This window comes from Suncus etruscus, chromosome 1 (assembly GCF_024139225.1).
Source record: "Suncus etruscus isolate mSunEtr1 chromosome 1, mSunEtr1.pri.cur, whole genome shotgun sequence".
In the NCBI taxonomy this organism is placed as follows: Eukaryota; Metazoa; Chordata; class Mammalia; order Eulipotyphla; family Soricidae; genus Suncus; species Suncus etruscus.
Window position 1 is genome coordinate 146,006,322 of NC_064848.1, and position 17,351 is coordinate 146,023,672.

The window sequence follows — 17,351 nt, forward strand, 5'->3', positions numbered from 1 at the left end:
TGGTGGTGTTCTGTGTTTTTTCTCCATTGTGTCCTTTGCAATGTAGTGTTTTCTGTGTATTATGCTTGGTTCATTAACTAGTACAGTGTTCTTCAAACTTTTTAAAAAGGGGTCCATTTCACTGTCTCTCAGACAGTTGGAAGCCTGGATTATAGTTTAAAAATACTATGCACACTGAAGTAAAAAGACAAGATGAGAAAATATACAGTATTTAAAATGAAGAACAAGTAAAGTTAAATCAACAACTTACTGGTATTTCAATGGGAACTATGGGTCTGCTTTTGAAGGGTCAGAGTTCAAGGACCCCTTTCTGAGACTGCGAGGAAGAGTCAAAAGACAGAGAATGAGGAGAGTTGGACAGTGTAGCATACATCCCACACATGTGCACTGCAGGCCCAGGATGAGTCAGGAGGTATGCAGGGCAGGTAGTGGTGGCAAAAACACCAGGTAAATGTCCTCAGTGGGCTGCATGTAGACCATAGGCCATAGTTTGAGGATCCCTGGACTACAGGACATGTGTGGAGCTACTAGTAGAGCTGGTACACTCTTCTTAATGAGCAGTTCTCACTAGATCTCTTATGGGCTGCTTGGGTGGTAGGGGCAGCTCACCACATTGCTGATTGGTACCTCTTTCTGGGTCCCTTTGTGGTTATCTGAATTTAAAACTTAGCAGCTTACACACTTATTCACACATCTATTTAAATCAGCTTTATTGAGTTACAATAATTATTATAGAAGCAGAATTCAAAGATAAAGATACTTTCTAATTACAGAACTGGTTATATTTTTATTGAGTTATATATTTTTCTTCAAATAAAATTAACCCATTTTAAGACTTCATTTCAATAAACTTTAACAAATATTTTATTGTAATCAACAAGTAAATTTCTGTATGGAACATTTCAATTATTCCACAATATGCTTTGCCACCATTTTAGTCTGCTTCTCTTTCTATCACAAATGTACAACAAATACTTGTTTTGTGTTTGTTTGGTTTGTTTGTTTTTGTTGTTGTTTGTTGGTTTTGGCTGCACCTGGTGATGCTCAGGGTTTACTCCTGGCTATGTGCTCAGAAATCGCTCTTGGCTTGGGGGAACATATGGGACGCTGAAGGGATCAAACTGTGGTTTGTCCTACACCACTGCTCTGGCCACTTGTTTGTGTGTGTGTGTGTGTGTGTGTGTGTGTGTGTGTCTGTGTGTGTCTGTGTCTGTGTGTTAATGTGAATTTGCTTTTAAAAGCATTTACTATTCAATTAATCATATTGTGTATAGTCTTTTATGTCAACATTTTTCACTTGTATAAAAGAGGTGAAATTCTATATATATATATATATATATAACAAATATACACATTATTTTTTATTTCTGTGACATATTCCTTTATAGAAATACCATAATTTGGGACCAGAGTGGTGGCACAGTAGTAGGGCATTTGCCTTGCACGTGGCTGACCTAGGATGGACTATGGTTCGATCTCCTGGCTTCCCATATGGTCCCCCAAGACAGGAGCAATTTTTGAGCACATAGCCAGGAGTAACCATAACCCGTGAGCTTCACCTGGTGTGGCCTACCCCCCCCAAAAAAAATAAATAGCATAAATTGCTTAAACAATATTTATGGACATTTGAGTATACCCTTAATGTCTGTGGATGAAATAACTATATGTATGAGTATATGTTGTATTTATGTGTGTATTTATACACACAATGTTTATGTAATTATGCTTTTATGTATGTGTTTACACACACAAATTTTAAAAATTTGTGTAGTTATGCTTTTGTCTCTTGAATTTTCTCCTATATTTTACTTAATCTTTTAACTTTTGAAACTTCTTTATAGTTTTTATATTATTTGTGTCTTAATAAAATTTATATGATTATACTTAAGTCTATTACTTATTTATTTTTCTACTTATTCATCTTTTATTTTGATTTCATCTCCATTCCTTATTTTGTAACTTCTTTTGTGAAGTATGTTTTATTATCTATTTTTTATATTTCCATGCACTACATATATATGTTTGCTTAATTGTTAGTAATCTCCCCCACTGGCTCTTGATTTTATTGTTCAGTTTACATTTGATTATTAAACTTGATAATAGCATATTTATCTCTCTTCCTGTAATTTCCATTTTTATATTTCTATTTAATTGTTTCTGATAGTTTAAATTGTGACTCATTTGAATTTCCACACAGTTTATGTAGCTAAAACTTTTAATATATCAGTTGTGGAGTTTTTTTGGTTAAAAGACATAGATCTTAATTAATTGTATGGAACACAATAAATAATGGTTTTTTGTAAAAGCTAGCATCCTTTCCTTTCACAACTATGCTGTGGAGTTTTTCTGACTTGAGGTCAATTATTATCACTGCCTTCCTGAACCATAGTCTTTCAATTGCCCTAATGATAGAGACTATATAGTAAAGCTGACTTATTATAGAGCTTGTCCCAATGTTCACTAATTCCTTGACTTTGGTCTCTTCTTTATTCTGTAGCTCAAATCTCTAGTAAGATTCAAAGTTTCTTAAATAATAAAAAAAACTCTCAAATAATGATTATACTGTTGGTAGTTTATGCTACTATCTTAAGTAGTTTATATCCTACTTAAGATGTTGGCTCAGTGTTAGAACTCATGACTCTCACATATATGAGGCTTTGGCTCATTTCCCAGAACAACAACAACAACAACCACTAAAGAATAAATAAAATGAAGTAGTAGTTCTCTTTTTTTCTACACATGTTGTGTACACAAATATCATTTCCACATCTTCCTTCTGAGCTCAGCATTTATTCCACCCTTTACCAAGAGCACCATTTTTTTGCCACATATTTTATATGAATTTGACAAAAATTTTCAAAAAGAAGTATGCTAAGTTTTATTTTAAAACTGGAGAAAATGTACTGGAGAAAAACAAGAATGTGAAGATTCAACAATGAAATGCACTAGAGAATAGTATTCTGACCCATTCTTTCAGATATAGTATATTCTCACTGGTCAACTATGGGAGAAAGCTTCTGTACACTCTCTCTTAATATGAATACTTTTATTACATAGGAAAGCTAGTACATTTCTGTACTTATTTTAAATATCTGTGCCTTTTTCTTTCCCTAGTTTGCACTTCCAAGGGAACTCTATTATAAATTGTATTATATAAATTTATCATTTCTCCATTCACTACATCCAAGATAAACTAAGCTGCTCAAGCAATGAGAGACATGATCAATGACTCATCTCCTCTTCTTTTCAATAATGGCAGAATGATGTTGTTGACATTGCACATAAAGCTAATTGGTTTGGGTGGATATGCAGTATTTAATTTTTCTTTTAATATTTCTAAGACCAATTCAAATACATTTAATTAATCAAGTCTAACTGTTTTACCTAGCTTCTCCTATTAACTTCCTTTCTCAGGTCATCCAATATGGTTCTCATCAATTCTTAAGCCCCATCTCAGATGTCAGTGGCCACATTTTAGTTATTTTATTTTAGAAGTATAAATTTGAAAAGTGATTCAAAATGACATAGATTATGATGATAAAATTTTATGGAAATAAGTTATGTGAAAGGCTAATGATCAGCTACAAATATTATTAAATTTATGCTTCTACTTACAGATGGAGTGGAAAAACCTGATACATTCATCTCTACTTTATGTTTCAGTTATCTGAAGTTTTAAAGATGGAGAATGTTCATAGCATATGTTAGTAGGAATATAGATGGTATAAACAGTAGGAACACACTAATATAATCTGGCAATATCACTGTTCAACATGGTAAGAAGAACAAGGAAACAGGCCAACTTGACCATAAATAGGAGTTATATTCATATACTTGAGAATTAGTAAGACTTATTTCAGGAATAAGAGAAATAAATGCACTGCAAACTGTATGTCAAGTGCTTAATAAACTCATAACAAACTAAATCTGTTTTTTTAAGGATTTTTTTTTCAGTATAAATAATTAAAATCAGTATTTCAACATGCAAGATATGAATATCATTCCTGAGCAACATCTTGGGCTCCTACCATCTGCCTGTAACATAATATAGAGTACCACAATGAAAATACATAAGAAAATACAAAAATATGCATAATGTTTTTACAATGGAATAAACATTTGTGTTCTTCTAAAATTCAAGTGTTGAAATCCTCAGTCCCAAATAAGGTGATATCAGGAGATGGGGCCTTGGACAGGTACTTTAATCAAGGATAGAATTGGTGCCTTGTAAAAAAAAGTTCATGAGGTTTTCACAAAGAAATGACAGAACAAGAAGGATTAACAAGTCTTGAGAGAGGACACTCGGAAGCAGAGAAAGACATTCAATAAATCTTAACTATTTTGACACCTGAATGTTTGACTTCCAGATGCCAGAACTGTGGAAAATAAATGTTTACCGTATATATGTCTTTCTTCAAGATAAATGTTTCTACCAATTACAATTCCAGTTAACTGACAGCTTTCCTTCCTTATATACATTGACATGGCTGAAAATATATAACACCTCATATTACTTTAAAGTGAACATATGTAGTGTCAGAGTTTATAATTTATTATAGAATGATAATAAATGGTCCATAACAAATGGTCATTTACTCTCTGAAAGATGTTGGTAGAGATATCACTGGGAGAATGTTTTTCTTCTACAGATTATAAGCCACTCAGTTTAAGATTTTTAATAGTGGAAAAAAATCTCCCAATTTTCTGACTTTGCAGGTGAAAAGTGTTTAAAAGTTTGTGAAAGGTAATAAATGACAGTTTAATTAAAATGTATTCATTATCCAATAATAATTATTTGCTAGTAGGAGAACTTAATCTTATCCACCTGCACCAGAGCAGAAGAAAATTAGCTACATTATTGAATAGCTAGCTATTTCATCCCTAAATAATGCCTCATGATAATAATTTTCAGTATTTTTTTTTGTTTTTGGGCCACACCCGGTAATGCTCAGGGGTTACTCCTGGCTATGCGCTCAGAAGTCACTCCTGGCTTGGGGGGCCATATGGGACACCAGGGGATTGAATCGCGGTCTGTCCTAGGCTAGCGTTGGAAAGGCAGACACCTTACCTCTAGCGCCACCACGCCGGCCCCAATTCGCAGTAATTTTTAATCCTTTAAGAACCTTACACATTACACTACAAAGTCATCTATACATTCACAGTCGAAAGAAGCAAGAATAGCTATCTTATGTACTCTGTACAGTAAGTGAAGACTGTTAAAATGGGCTTGCCCATCCCTCTGCCTCAAAGCACCAGTGCATGTGATAGGAAACAAAAGCAAAAATAAAAGGTATATACACTTACTTACCATGCATTATCTTCAGGAATCTTTGGTAAAATATACTGATAAAAATATAAGTACTAATATACCACATTATATTTTATATTCATATTCAACCTGGCTCCTTCTCAGTACACTTTTTCTATTTAATACCCAGTGTTAATTAATTCATTTAGGTTTAGATACACACCCAGCAGTGTTAAGGGGTTACTCCTAACTCTGCATTCAGAAATCGCTCCTGGCAGGCTTGGGGGACCATAAAGGATCCTGGAGATTGAACCTGAGTTCATCCCAGGTCAGCAGTGCGCAAGGCAAATGTCCTATTGCTGTGCTATCACTTGGGCCCAAATTTCTTCTTTTAAAACAGAGCTTCTGCATTGTGTTTTGGGGCTCCTAGAATATATTCCTAGGAGTGGTATTGCTGGGTCATATGGAAGCTCAAACTGTTCATTGCAGCACTATCAACAATTGCCAGAATCTGGAAACAACTCAAGTGCCATGAACAAATGAGTGGATAAAGAAGCTGGTGCATCAACAGAATACTATACAGCTATTGGAAAAATGAAGTCATGAAATTTGTGTATACATGGATGGTTAGGAGATCATTATGCTGAATAAATGGGTCAGAGGGATAAAGATAGACATAAAATGATTGCACTCAAAGGTGGGGTACCAAAAAAAAAAGCAATAGTAGATAATATTATCCAAAGACAATAGGAATTCGAGCCAGGAGGACCAGTCCATGGTAGGAAGCTTGTCATAAAGAATGGGAGGATGGAATTATGGCAGAGAAGGGTCCACTATGACAATGATGATTGGGAATTACAATTATGGACAAGAACTGGGTGCTGAAGGGAGATACAATGATATGCATCATATCCCTTTAGTAATAATGTTTGGAAAACACAGTGTCTAAAAGAAAAAGGGAGAGAGAAAGGGAGATTGAAAGAGAGATTAGAGAAAGAGAAAGAGAGAATATGTCTGTCACAGAAGCAGACCCAGGGAAGGAAGGGGAACAGTGAGAAACCAGGATCAATGGTGACTGGAAATGTGCACTGGTGTACATTGTATAGTGAAACCCAATCACTAATAACTTTGAAACTGTGAATCTCATGATCTAATTGAGGAATGTATTTTGAAAATTATATGTATGTAAATACATACATATATAAGCATCTTTTGTAGAAGCAGACTGGTGGTAAGTCAAAGGAAGTTGGGAAGGATTGGTGAAGAGAAGTGGGCACTGGAGAAGGGATTCAAGTAAAAATCTATCTAAAAACTGATTGACTAACTTTGTAATTTCACTGTGACTATGTAAAATAAAATAAAAATGAATGAATTTTTAAAGACTTAAAAATAGATTTTCTTTTATTCCTTCTTAGTAATGATTTTCTTCTCAATTTCTTTTTTTTGGGGGGGGGCACACCTGGCATTGCTCAGGGGTTACTCCTGGCTCTATGCTCAGAAATAGCTCCTGGCAGGCACGGGGGACCATATGGGACACCGGGATTCGAACCAACCACCTTTGGTCCTGGATCGGCTGCTTGCAAGGCAAACACCACTGTGCTACCTCTCTGAGCCCCTCTTCTCAATTTCTTTTCTTACATCTATTATATTTAAAATTCTCCGTCTCCTCTTTTGTGGGGGGGGGGGTCAAGCCCAGCAGTGTTACTTACTCCTGGGTAAGCCCTGGTTCCATACTCAGGAATAACTCTTTGAAGTGCTTCAGAATTGAACCTGAGCCAGTTGTGTGCAAAGCACGTACCCTACCCACTTTACCATCTTTCTAGCTTTTTCAGGTAGTAATTTTTATTTAAATGTTCTCTTTTGGATTATAGAATATAGTTTCTTGCTGCATGTTTCATATACTTCCTGTTCATTTTTTCCTTGAGTATCCATTCATCATTTCTTTTAAATGAGTCACTGAAATAGACCAATGTAATGATATTGTTGCTTCATTAAAGCAAACATGATGGAGTAACATCATCCCCTCATCAATAGGAAGATGTCTAGTTGGAGATTTGGACTTGAAATCAAAAGGATTAGGGTGAAGTTGCAGTTAAAGTTGTAAGTTTTTTCAAATTTCATTACTTTTCTAAAATATAGAATTTCAGGGGAATATGAGAAAATAGGAATTTCAAGGAGGTTTTGTTAAGGCTGCACACAATGTGATATATAGAAGTATTTTGAAGGCTGCAAAATATTCTTGGTATAAAATATTATTATTTTATTTGCACTTATCTTTTGATCTTTATAAACAAGTAATATTTTCTTAGTGTAAAAAGAGGCTAAATAGTTCTTAACAGTCTAGAAATCTGCCTGAACTCAAAATATTTTCTTGAAGCCTATTCTAGATCAGTTGGAAGTCCTATCTATTAAAAATCTCTAAATGATTATAGGGAAATTCAATTATATAAATAAGTACAATGAATCATTGCACAAGTGAATTCAACATTAAAATACTACTCAGAAAGAAAGAAATATTAGATTTTTTACATATTAGACTAATCCCATGATCTAATATATAAGAAAAATATAATTAGATTACAGGAGTTACATGCTTAGTCACATGTAGTCAATTCAGCAGAAAATAAGTTTTGATTGAATTATGATTTTATATTTTCCATTTAAATATAAATGTGGGCACATTGTGTGTTTGTAAACGTGTATGTGTTTCTCTTGCTGAAAGTGACCTAAATACTTCTCTGTTGAAAATAACTTAATGCTGAAATTGTTCTTACTGGATTAATGTCCTGGTAGGTGATTTTCTCCTTGCCAGATAATGAGTCAAGCACTTTTTTTTTGCAGTTATTTATGATAAATATAAACTTCTCTGCCAATAGCATGGCCCTTCTTTCATTGACATAAACTTCCATTGCTTGTGAGTCAGTGGCAGAGTTTTTACTGATTATACTGTTGTTTTTCCTCTTCTTAGATCAGGGCCCAGACTATTTGCTCATTCTGGAGTAGAACAGAGCTGACAGATCTGGTGCTGCCAGCAGCTATCTGTCAGTCTGGAGATGAAGCGGGTGTTTGGAGGCAGGCTGGGGCTCAAGCAGCTGTTACAGCTGCTTTTCACTCTGGAGATCAGGGCATGTGTCTCACACTACCTGTCTTTCAAAGAAGTCAGCTTCCTAGATAAAAAGATTTGTAAATCCCAAAGAATCCAAAGGTGAAAGAGAGTGGTGTGTTTTCACTACACTTATATCTTCAACCTCTGTCAGAGTAAGAGGTTCACTCTTATTTATTCCATCCATTTCCCTGGGTACCCCCAAACTGCTTGAGTTTTAGCTACATACATTTTTGCCAGCCAGACCTGCTACCTATCTGCTATTAAACATCTCATAGTTTATGGGTATCTGTCACAAGACTAAAGTCAGTGTGCTTTAAGGACGAGCACACCAGAGCAGAATCTAAATGATCTGGGTTAAAATCCTGGCTGTGATGGATGTGATATGTGATTCCGGACAAATACCTTCCATTTATACCTTAGATTTTTTTTTTTATAAAAGCAAATAATGGCTGAAAGAATCATTGAAGTTACTCTTAAATTTGAACCTATGTTTTGTAAACAGGTAGTTACAATACATATTGTGTTGTTAAATATGAAATGCACACTTCATGTTGGACATTAGTCAAATGCATTTTTATTCACATCAGTCATAATATTTTTCTATCCACAAAAGCCCTTTGATGAGATACTTGCATCACTGTTTTGCAAAGGAGTAAATTAATGCTAAATGACTTCTTCAGAGTCTCAGTAAGAGAAGAGCTGCCACTCAAATCCATTTATGTTTCATTTCAAAGTCAGAGTATTAAGTACTGTGAAAATAATTTAATGAGTTGAGATTCAAAAAGCCATATTATCATAATGTTCCTTGTGTTTTCTGGAATTTTCATGATATTTCTTAAACATCTACTATTCATTTTTCCCTATAACTAGAAAGTATTAAAATTGGACTTGCTGGAATTTTAGAAACTTTCATTATTTACTTAGAAGTTTTTGGAAGGCTGTGCCTTTGTTCACTCTGAGGACTTCAAGGGAAACTTCTCCTGTGCCAGTCTGTGTTTCTGAATACCTGAAGGTCTCCTCAGACGCCCAGGGAGCGCACCCAAAAAAAACTGTCACCTAGAGGACACAGAAGAGCGTGGCTTCGCTTCGTGGACGCGCACTCTTTCTAACCAATAAACCCCACCACAACACGCAGGAAAAATGACACTACAAGCGTGACAATGGGGAAACCTCGCAGGCAAACACCATGCACAGAGAATGAAGACAAAGCTCAGATGACCTAATAAATTCCAACCACCTGATTAACCTCTCAGATAAGGAACTTAAAATAGCAATATGGAAGGTGTTTGTAGAACTCAGAGAAAGCATAGATTAATCTGAACAGAACACAAAGACAGAAATCAGAAAATCCCAAACTGAAATAACAGATCTGAAAAACAAGGTAGCTCAACTGAAAACCTCAATGGATGGCCTCGCCAGCAGGGTAACAGCAGCTGAGGAGAGAATCAGAGTACTGGAAGATGTGATGCAGAAAAACTCAACACAACAGAAGAAATGGTAAAGGAGTCTTAAGACAAACGAACAGGCAATGGAAAAAGTACTCAAGGAATGCAAAGAGATGAAAATAGAAGTCTTTGATAAACTCAACAGAAGCAACATAAGAATCATTGGAGTCCCAGAGACCCAGATAGGAGATCTCCAGGAAGAATCAACTGTCAAAGACATCATCAAAGAGATACACCCAGAGTTAAAGACTACATGCAATCAAATCCTGCATTCCCAGAGTACTAGCTAAAAGAGACCCAAAAGAAAAACACCCCAAGACACATCCTCGTTACAATGACAAATCACAGATAGAGAGAATACTGAAAGCAGCAAGATAAAAAGGGGGAAATTACATTCAAAGGAGCATCTCTAAGACTTACAGCAGACATGTCACAAGAAACTCTCAACGCCAGAAGACAGTGGTGGGATATTGTGATAAGACTGAATGAAATGAATGCCTCCCTGAGAATACAGCTCCCAGCCTGACTCACGTTCAGGTTTGAAGGAAGAATACACAGCTTCATGGATAAACAACAGCTCAGAAATGTCACAGATGAAAAACCAGCCTTAAAGGAGTAGACCTGACAAGTCTACTCTAAGACAAGAGAGACCAACAAACACATTAAACTTATCTACAAAGAGGATTAAATCTTATCTACAAAGAGGATTAAATCCTATGACAATCATCTCCCTCAATGTCAATGGACTAAATTCACCAACATAAAGACAGAGTGGCAAAATGGGTCAAAAAGATGAATCCAACTTTCTGTTGCCTACAAGAAACACATCTGAATAGTCAGAACAAACATAGACTCAAAATCAAAGGCTGGAGGAAAATCATCCAAGCAAACAACACCCTCAAAAAAGCTGGGGTGGCCATATTAATATCTGATGACACCAACTTTATACTCAGAAAAGTGGTAAGGGACAAAGATGGACACTATGTACTAATCAACAGGAAGAAATTAGACTATTAAACATATATGCACCCAATGAGAGAGCAGCAAATTATCTAATACAGTTACTGACAAATCTGAAAGAAGACATCAATAATAACACAATAATTGTGGGAGACCTCAACATGGCCCTATCAAAACTTGATAGGTCAACCAGACTGAACCACCCCCCAAAAAAAAACATACTAGCACTGAAAAGAATAATGGAAGAAAGAGGACTAGTAGATATATATAGGACACTCTTTCCCAAAAAACCTGGATACACATTCTTCTCCAATGTATATGGGTCATTCTCCAGAATAGACTACATGCTGACACATAAAACATACCTCCATAAAATCAAGATGATAGAAATCTTGCAGGCTACCTTTGCTGACCACAAGGCTCTAAAATTAGATGTGAACTAAAAAGGGACACAGAAGAAAAACTTTAACAATTGGAAATTAAACACCCTGCTACTGAACAACCAGTGGGTCCAAGATGAAATAAAAAAGGAAATCAAAACTTCATGAAAACAAATGATAATGAAGACACAAACTTCCAGAATTTATAAGACACAGCAAAAGCAGTCCTGAGAGGAAAATTTGTAGCTCTACAAGCACACATCAGGAAGGAAGAAGCGGTATACCTGAATAACTTAATGACACAGCTCAAAAAAATAGAAAATGACCAACAAAAGGAATCAAAAATAGGGAGACAGAAGGAAATAACAAAGCTGAAAGCAGAAATCAATGAAGGGGAAACCCAAAGAACAATCAACAAAAGCAGAAGTTGGTTCTTTGAAAAAATAAACAAGATTGATAGACCATTGGCAACACTCACAAAGAGAGAGAGAGAGAGAGAGAGAGAGAGAGAGAGAAAGAGAGAGAGAGAGAGAAATCTGATAACCCGTATTAGAAATAAAAAGGGGGAGATCATGACAGATATTGCAGAGATCCAAAGGGTAATCAGAGACTACTTTGAGAAACTTTATGTTACTAAACATGAGAACCTAGAAGAAATGGAAACATTCTTGGACACTTATAACCTTCCACATTTAAGTAAGGAGGATGTAGCATATCTAAACACCCCCATCACTACTGAGGAAATTGAAACTGTAATCAGGGCCCGGAGAGATAGCATAGCGGTGCTTGCCTTGCAAGCAGCCAATCCAGGACCAAAGGTTGGTTCAAATCCCGGTGTCCCATATGGTCCCCCGTGCCTGCCAGGAGCTATTTCTGAGCAGACAGCCAGGAGTAACCCCTGAGCACTGTCGGGTGTGGCCCAAAAACCAAAAAAAAAAAAAAAAAAAGAAAGAAAGAAAAAAGAAACTGTAATCAGTGCTCGCTTCGGCAGCACATACACTAAAATTGGAACGATACAGAGAAGATTAGCATGGCCCCTGCGCAAGGATGACACGCAAATTCGTGAAGCGTTCCATATTTTTCCATGATCCCGGGCTCTGTGAGCAGCTACTGCAACACCTGCACACTTTGCCACCCACAGCACCAGATTCTTTTCTGTGCCCACAGGATGTGGGCCCCTGAACCCCCCAGCACCCACCCACCAGGATGAAGAGCCACACCTGGGTCTTTATTCAGCATCATCCTGGAGCAGCATTCACCACTGTGGCTTCTGTTCTGTCTACTTCGTGCCATGGCCCAAGAGCTGCCAGAGTTCAGACCTGCTATGGCCAGAGGCTCTGTCTTAGTGGCTTTCAAAGCCAGCAGGATCAAAACAGTCCCTTTCTCTTGTGGGTTCTCTACAAAAACTTAGTGAACAGACCAAAATCGAAAAAGTACCTAACTTGAAACCTGAAAAAACTTCCCATTTAAAATGTCTCTGAACAGAAAACATTACATGGAGACATTAACAGTATTTTTAAAAATTAGTTCTTATTAACAGTGTTGGAAAGAGAATATTTAATTGAATATAGTTTTGAATTCTCTCTTGTAAGTAGCAGAAAAGTAAAATTTTATTTTATTCTCTAAAAAAAAAAAAGAAAAAGAAACTGTAATCAAACATCTGCCCAAAAAGAAAAGCCCAGGCCCAGATGGTTTTCCTAATGAATTTTTTCAAGAGGAGCTATTACCAATCCTAGCCAGTCTCTTCCATGAAATTGAAAAAACGGAAACACTTCCAAACAGCTTTTATGAAACCAACATCATCTTGATACCAAAACCAGAAAGAAATGCTGCCAAAAAAGAAAATTATAGACCAATATCCCTGATGAAAAGATCTTCAACAAAATCCTGGCAAATAGGATCCAATGCATCATCAAGAATATCATACAATATGACCAAGTATGTTTCATCCCAGGAATGCAAGGATGGTTTAACACCTGTAAATCTATCAACATCATACACAATATCAACAAGAAGAAAAATAAAAATCACATGATCATATCAATAGATGCAGAGAAAGCATTTGATAAGGTCCAACACCTATTCTTGATAAAAACTCTCAGCAAGATGGGAATGAAAGGAACCTTTCTCAATCTAGTTGAAGCCATCTACCACAAGCGAATGGCAAATATTATCCTCAATAGAGAAAAACTAACATCCTTTCCTCTAAATTCTGGTACAAGACAAGGCTGTCCGTTCTCACCACTCCTCTTCAACATAGTACTGAAAGTTCTTGCTATAGCGATCAGGCAAGAAAAAGATATCAAGGGAATCCAGATAGGAAAGGAAGAAGTCAAGCTCTCATTGTTTGCAGATGACATGATACTGTACTTAGAAAACCCTAAAGACTCTACCAAAAAGCTTCAAGAAACAATAGACTCATATAACAAGGTGGCAGGCTACAAAATTAACACACAAAAATCAATGGCCTTTTTATACACCAATAATGATAGGGTAGAGAAGAAAGTCAAGAAGGCAATCCCATTCACATTAGTGCCACACAAACAAATATCTTGGAGTCAAAGACGTGAAGGACCTATACAAAGAAAACTATAAAGCCCTGATCCAAGAAATAAGAGAGAACACACGGAAATGGAAACACATACCCTGCTCATGGATTGGCAGGATTAACATCATTAAAATGGCAATACTCCCCAAAACATTATACAGATTTAATGCGATCCCCTTAAAAATACCCATGACGGGCCTGGAGAGATAGCATAGTGGTGTTTGCCTTGCAAGCAGCCGATCCAGGATCTAAGGTGATTGCTTCGAATCTCATGTCCCATATGGTCCCCCATGCCTGCCAGGAGCTATTTCTGAGCAGACAGCCAGGAGTAACCCCTGATCACTGCTGGGTGTAGCCCAAAAACAAACAAACAAAGAAAAAAAAAACAAAAAAAAGGGGGACGGAGAGACAGCATGGAGGTAAGGCATTTACCTTTCATGCAGAAGGTCATCAGTTCGAATCCCAGTGTCCCATATGGTCCCCCGTACCTGTCAGGAGCAATTTCTGACTACAGAGCCAGGAGAAACCCCTGAACACTGTCGGGTGTGACCCAAAAACCACAAAAAGAAAAAAATACCCATGACATTCTTCAAAGAAGTGGATCAAACACTTATGAAGTTCATCTGGCACAATAAACACCTTCATATAGCTAAAGCAGTCCTAGGGAAAAGGAAAATGGGAGGCTTACTTTCCCCAACTTTAAACTGTACTACAAAGCAATAGTTATCAAAACAGCATGGTATTGGAATAAAGACAGACCCTCAGATCAGTGGAATAGGCTTGAGCTCTCAGACATTGTTTCCCCAGACATACACTTACCTAATTTTTGACAAAGAGCAAGAAATCCTAAGTGGAGCAGGGAAAACCTCTTCAACAAGTGGTGCTGGCAGAACTGGTCAGCCACTTGCAAAAAAGTGAACATAGACTCCCAGTTAACATCATGTACAAAGGTAAAATCTAAATGGATTAAAGACCTTGATATCAGACCTGATACCATAAGGTATCTAAAACAACATGTAGGTAAAACACTCCATGATATTGAAACTAAAGGCATCTTTAAGGAGGAAACTGCACTTTGCAAAAAAGTGGAAGCAGAGATCAACAGATGGGAAAACATTAAGCTGAGAAGCTTCTGCACCTCTAAAAAAATAGTTCCCAGGATACAAGATACTGAGGGGTAGAAACTATTCACTCAACACCCATCAGATAATATACAGGGCACTGACAGAACTTTACAAGAAAAAAACATCTAATTCCATCAAAAAATAGGGAGAAGAAATGAACAGACGCTTCAATAAAAAATAAATACAAATAGCCAAAAGGAACATGAAAAAATGCTCCTCGTCACTAATCTTCAGGGAGATGCAAATCAAAATAATGATGAAATACCATCTCACACTACAGAGATTGGCATACATCACAAAGAATGAGAACAATCAGTTCTGGCGGGGATGTGGATAGAAAGGAACTCATCCACTGCTGGTGGAAATGTTGTCTAGTTCAACCTCTATGGAAAGCAATATGGAGATTCCTCCAAGATCTGGAAATTGAGCTCCCATTCGACCCAGCTATTCCACTCCTAGGAATATACCCTAAGAACACAAGAATACAATACAAAAACCCCTTCCTCGCACCTATATTTATTGCAGCACTATTCACAATAGCCAGGCTCTGGAAACAACCAAGATGCCCTTCAAGAGACGAATGGCTAAAGAAACTGTGGTACATATACACAATGGAATATTATGCAGCCGTCAGGAGAGATGAAGTCATGAAATTTTCCTATACATGGATGTACATGGAATCTATCATGCTGAGTGAAATAAGTCAGAGAGAGAGAGAGTGAGAGATGTAGAATAGTCTCACTCATCTACGGGTTTTAAGAAAAATAAAAGTCATTTTTGCAACAATCCTCAGAGACAATGAGAGGAGGGCTGGAACTTCCAGCTCACTTCATGAAGCTCACCACAAAGAGTGGTGAATGCAGTTATAGAAATAACTACACAGAGAACTTCCATAATCATGTGAATGAATGAGGGAACTGGAAAGCCTGTCTGGAGTACAGGTTGGGCTGTGGTGGGATGGAGGGAGATTTGGGACATTGGTGGTGGGAATGTTACACTGGTGAAGGGGGTGTTCTTTACATGACTGAAACCTAATCACAATCATATATGTAATAAAAAAAGAAGTTTTTGGAAGAGGAAGAAGAAAAAGGAGGAGGAGGAAAAGTAGAGGAGAAGGAGGAAGAAGAAGAAAGAAGAAGAAGAAAGAAAGAAAGAAAGAAAGAAAGAAAGAAAGAAAGAAAGAAAGAAAGAAAGAAAGAAAGAAAGAAAGAAAGAAAGAAAGAAAGAAAGAAAAAAGAAAGAAAGAAAGAAAGAAAGAAAGAAAGAAAGAAAGAAAGAAAGAAAGAAAGAAAGAAAGAAAGAAAGAAAGAAAGAAAGAAAGAAAGAAAGAAAGAAAGAAAGAAAGAAAGAAAGAAAGAAAGAAAGAAAGAAAGAAAGAAAGAAAGAAAGAAAGAAAGAAAGAAAGAAGAAAGAAAAGAAAGACGAAAGAAAAGAAAGAGGAGAAGAATTTTTTAAAAACAAGTTGTGGACACCTCAGTTGGGAGTGCTACTTATAAATTTACTAAAAGAGATATGAAGTTATGATAATGCATCTAATTGTTACATATACTTGCAAGTTCACAATTGCTATGGGAGGTTCATTTGTTATTTTTATAATTAGTGAAAGCACATAATGCATGAGATAATAACAGAAATATTTAATAAGAATTGTTGAATTTTTTAAAAGAATTGCCCAATATTTTGTATTACTTACTATTTTTTTGGTTTTGGGCCACACCTGGTGACACTCAGGGGTTACTTCTGGCTATGCAGTCAGAAATAGCTCCTGGCTTATGGGACCATATAGGATGCTGGGCGATCAAACCATGGCCCATCCTATGTTAGCATGTGCATGGCAGATGCCTTACCACTTGTGCCACCGCTCTGACCCCATACTTACTTTTTGCTTTGGTAAGAAGATAATAGAGGTTCTGTGTGTTAGAAATAATAGGGTTTAAATTTTTTAATAACTTCAGAATATTTGCTTTATCTCCACTATTGACATCTTTATTATTGGATGTTAAAAAAACACTGAAATGCAATAATTAGGTAAACAGTACTCTAAATATGCATGTCTCTCATTGACTATACTAACTCATATTAAAATGGTTATTATAATTTTTATTTATTATTATTATTTGCTAAGTGAAACAAAGTCACATTCTTGAACCTAATATACAAGATCTTGCCCAATTCAATTAGACTTTAAACTTCCTCTCCTTATGTCCCTATAACGTAACCTGGCTCAGGGGATGGAGCAGTGGTGCAAGCAGTAGGACTTCTGTCTTGCACGCAGTAGCCTAGGACGGACCGAGGTTCAATCCCCTGACATCCACAAGCCAGGGGCGATTTCTGAGCAATAACCAAAAGTAAACCCTCAGTGTCACCGGGTGTGGCCCCAAAACCAAACAAACAAACAAACAAAGCATAACCTGGCTCTTCACTTCTTTTCTGCCAAAATAAATGCCCTATGGAAAAATCAAAAGCTTTTAATCAATTCAATTCACTCTAGAATTTAGGATTGCTTCTTTGTTTTGAGGCCCTGCTGAAGTTTTAGCTCT

The 17,351-nt window shown here is 36.5% G+C and overlaps 1 non-coding gene across 1 annotated transcript; it reads left to right on the forward strand.

The window, feature by feature from the left end:
* Nucleotides 1–12,114: 12,114 nt before the first annotated feature.
* Nucleotides 12,115–12,221, forward strand: LOC125995920 (U6 spliceosomal RNA). Its single transcript, XR_007491185.1, has one exon. It is a non-coding gene; the product is annotated as a U6 spliceosomal RNA (small nuclear RNA).
* The last annotated feature ends 5,130 nt before the right edge of the window (nucleotides 12,222–17,351 follow it).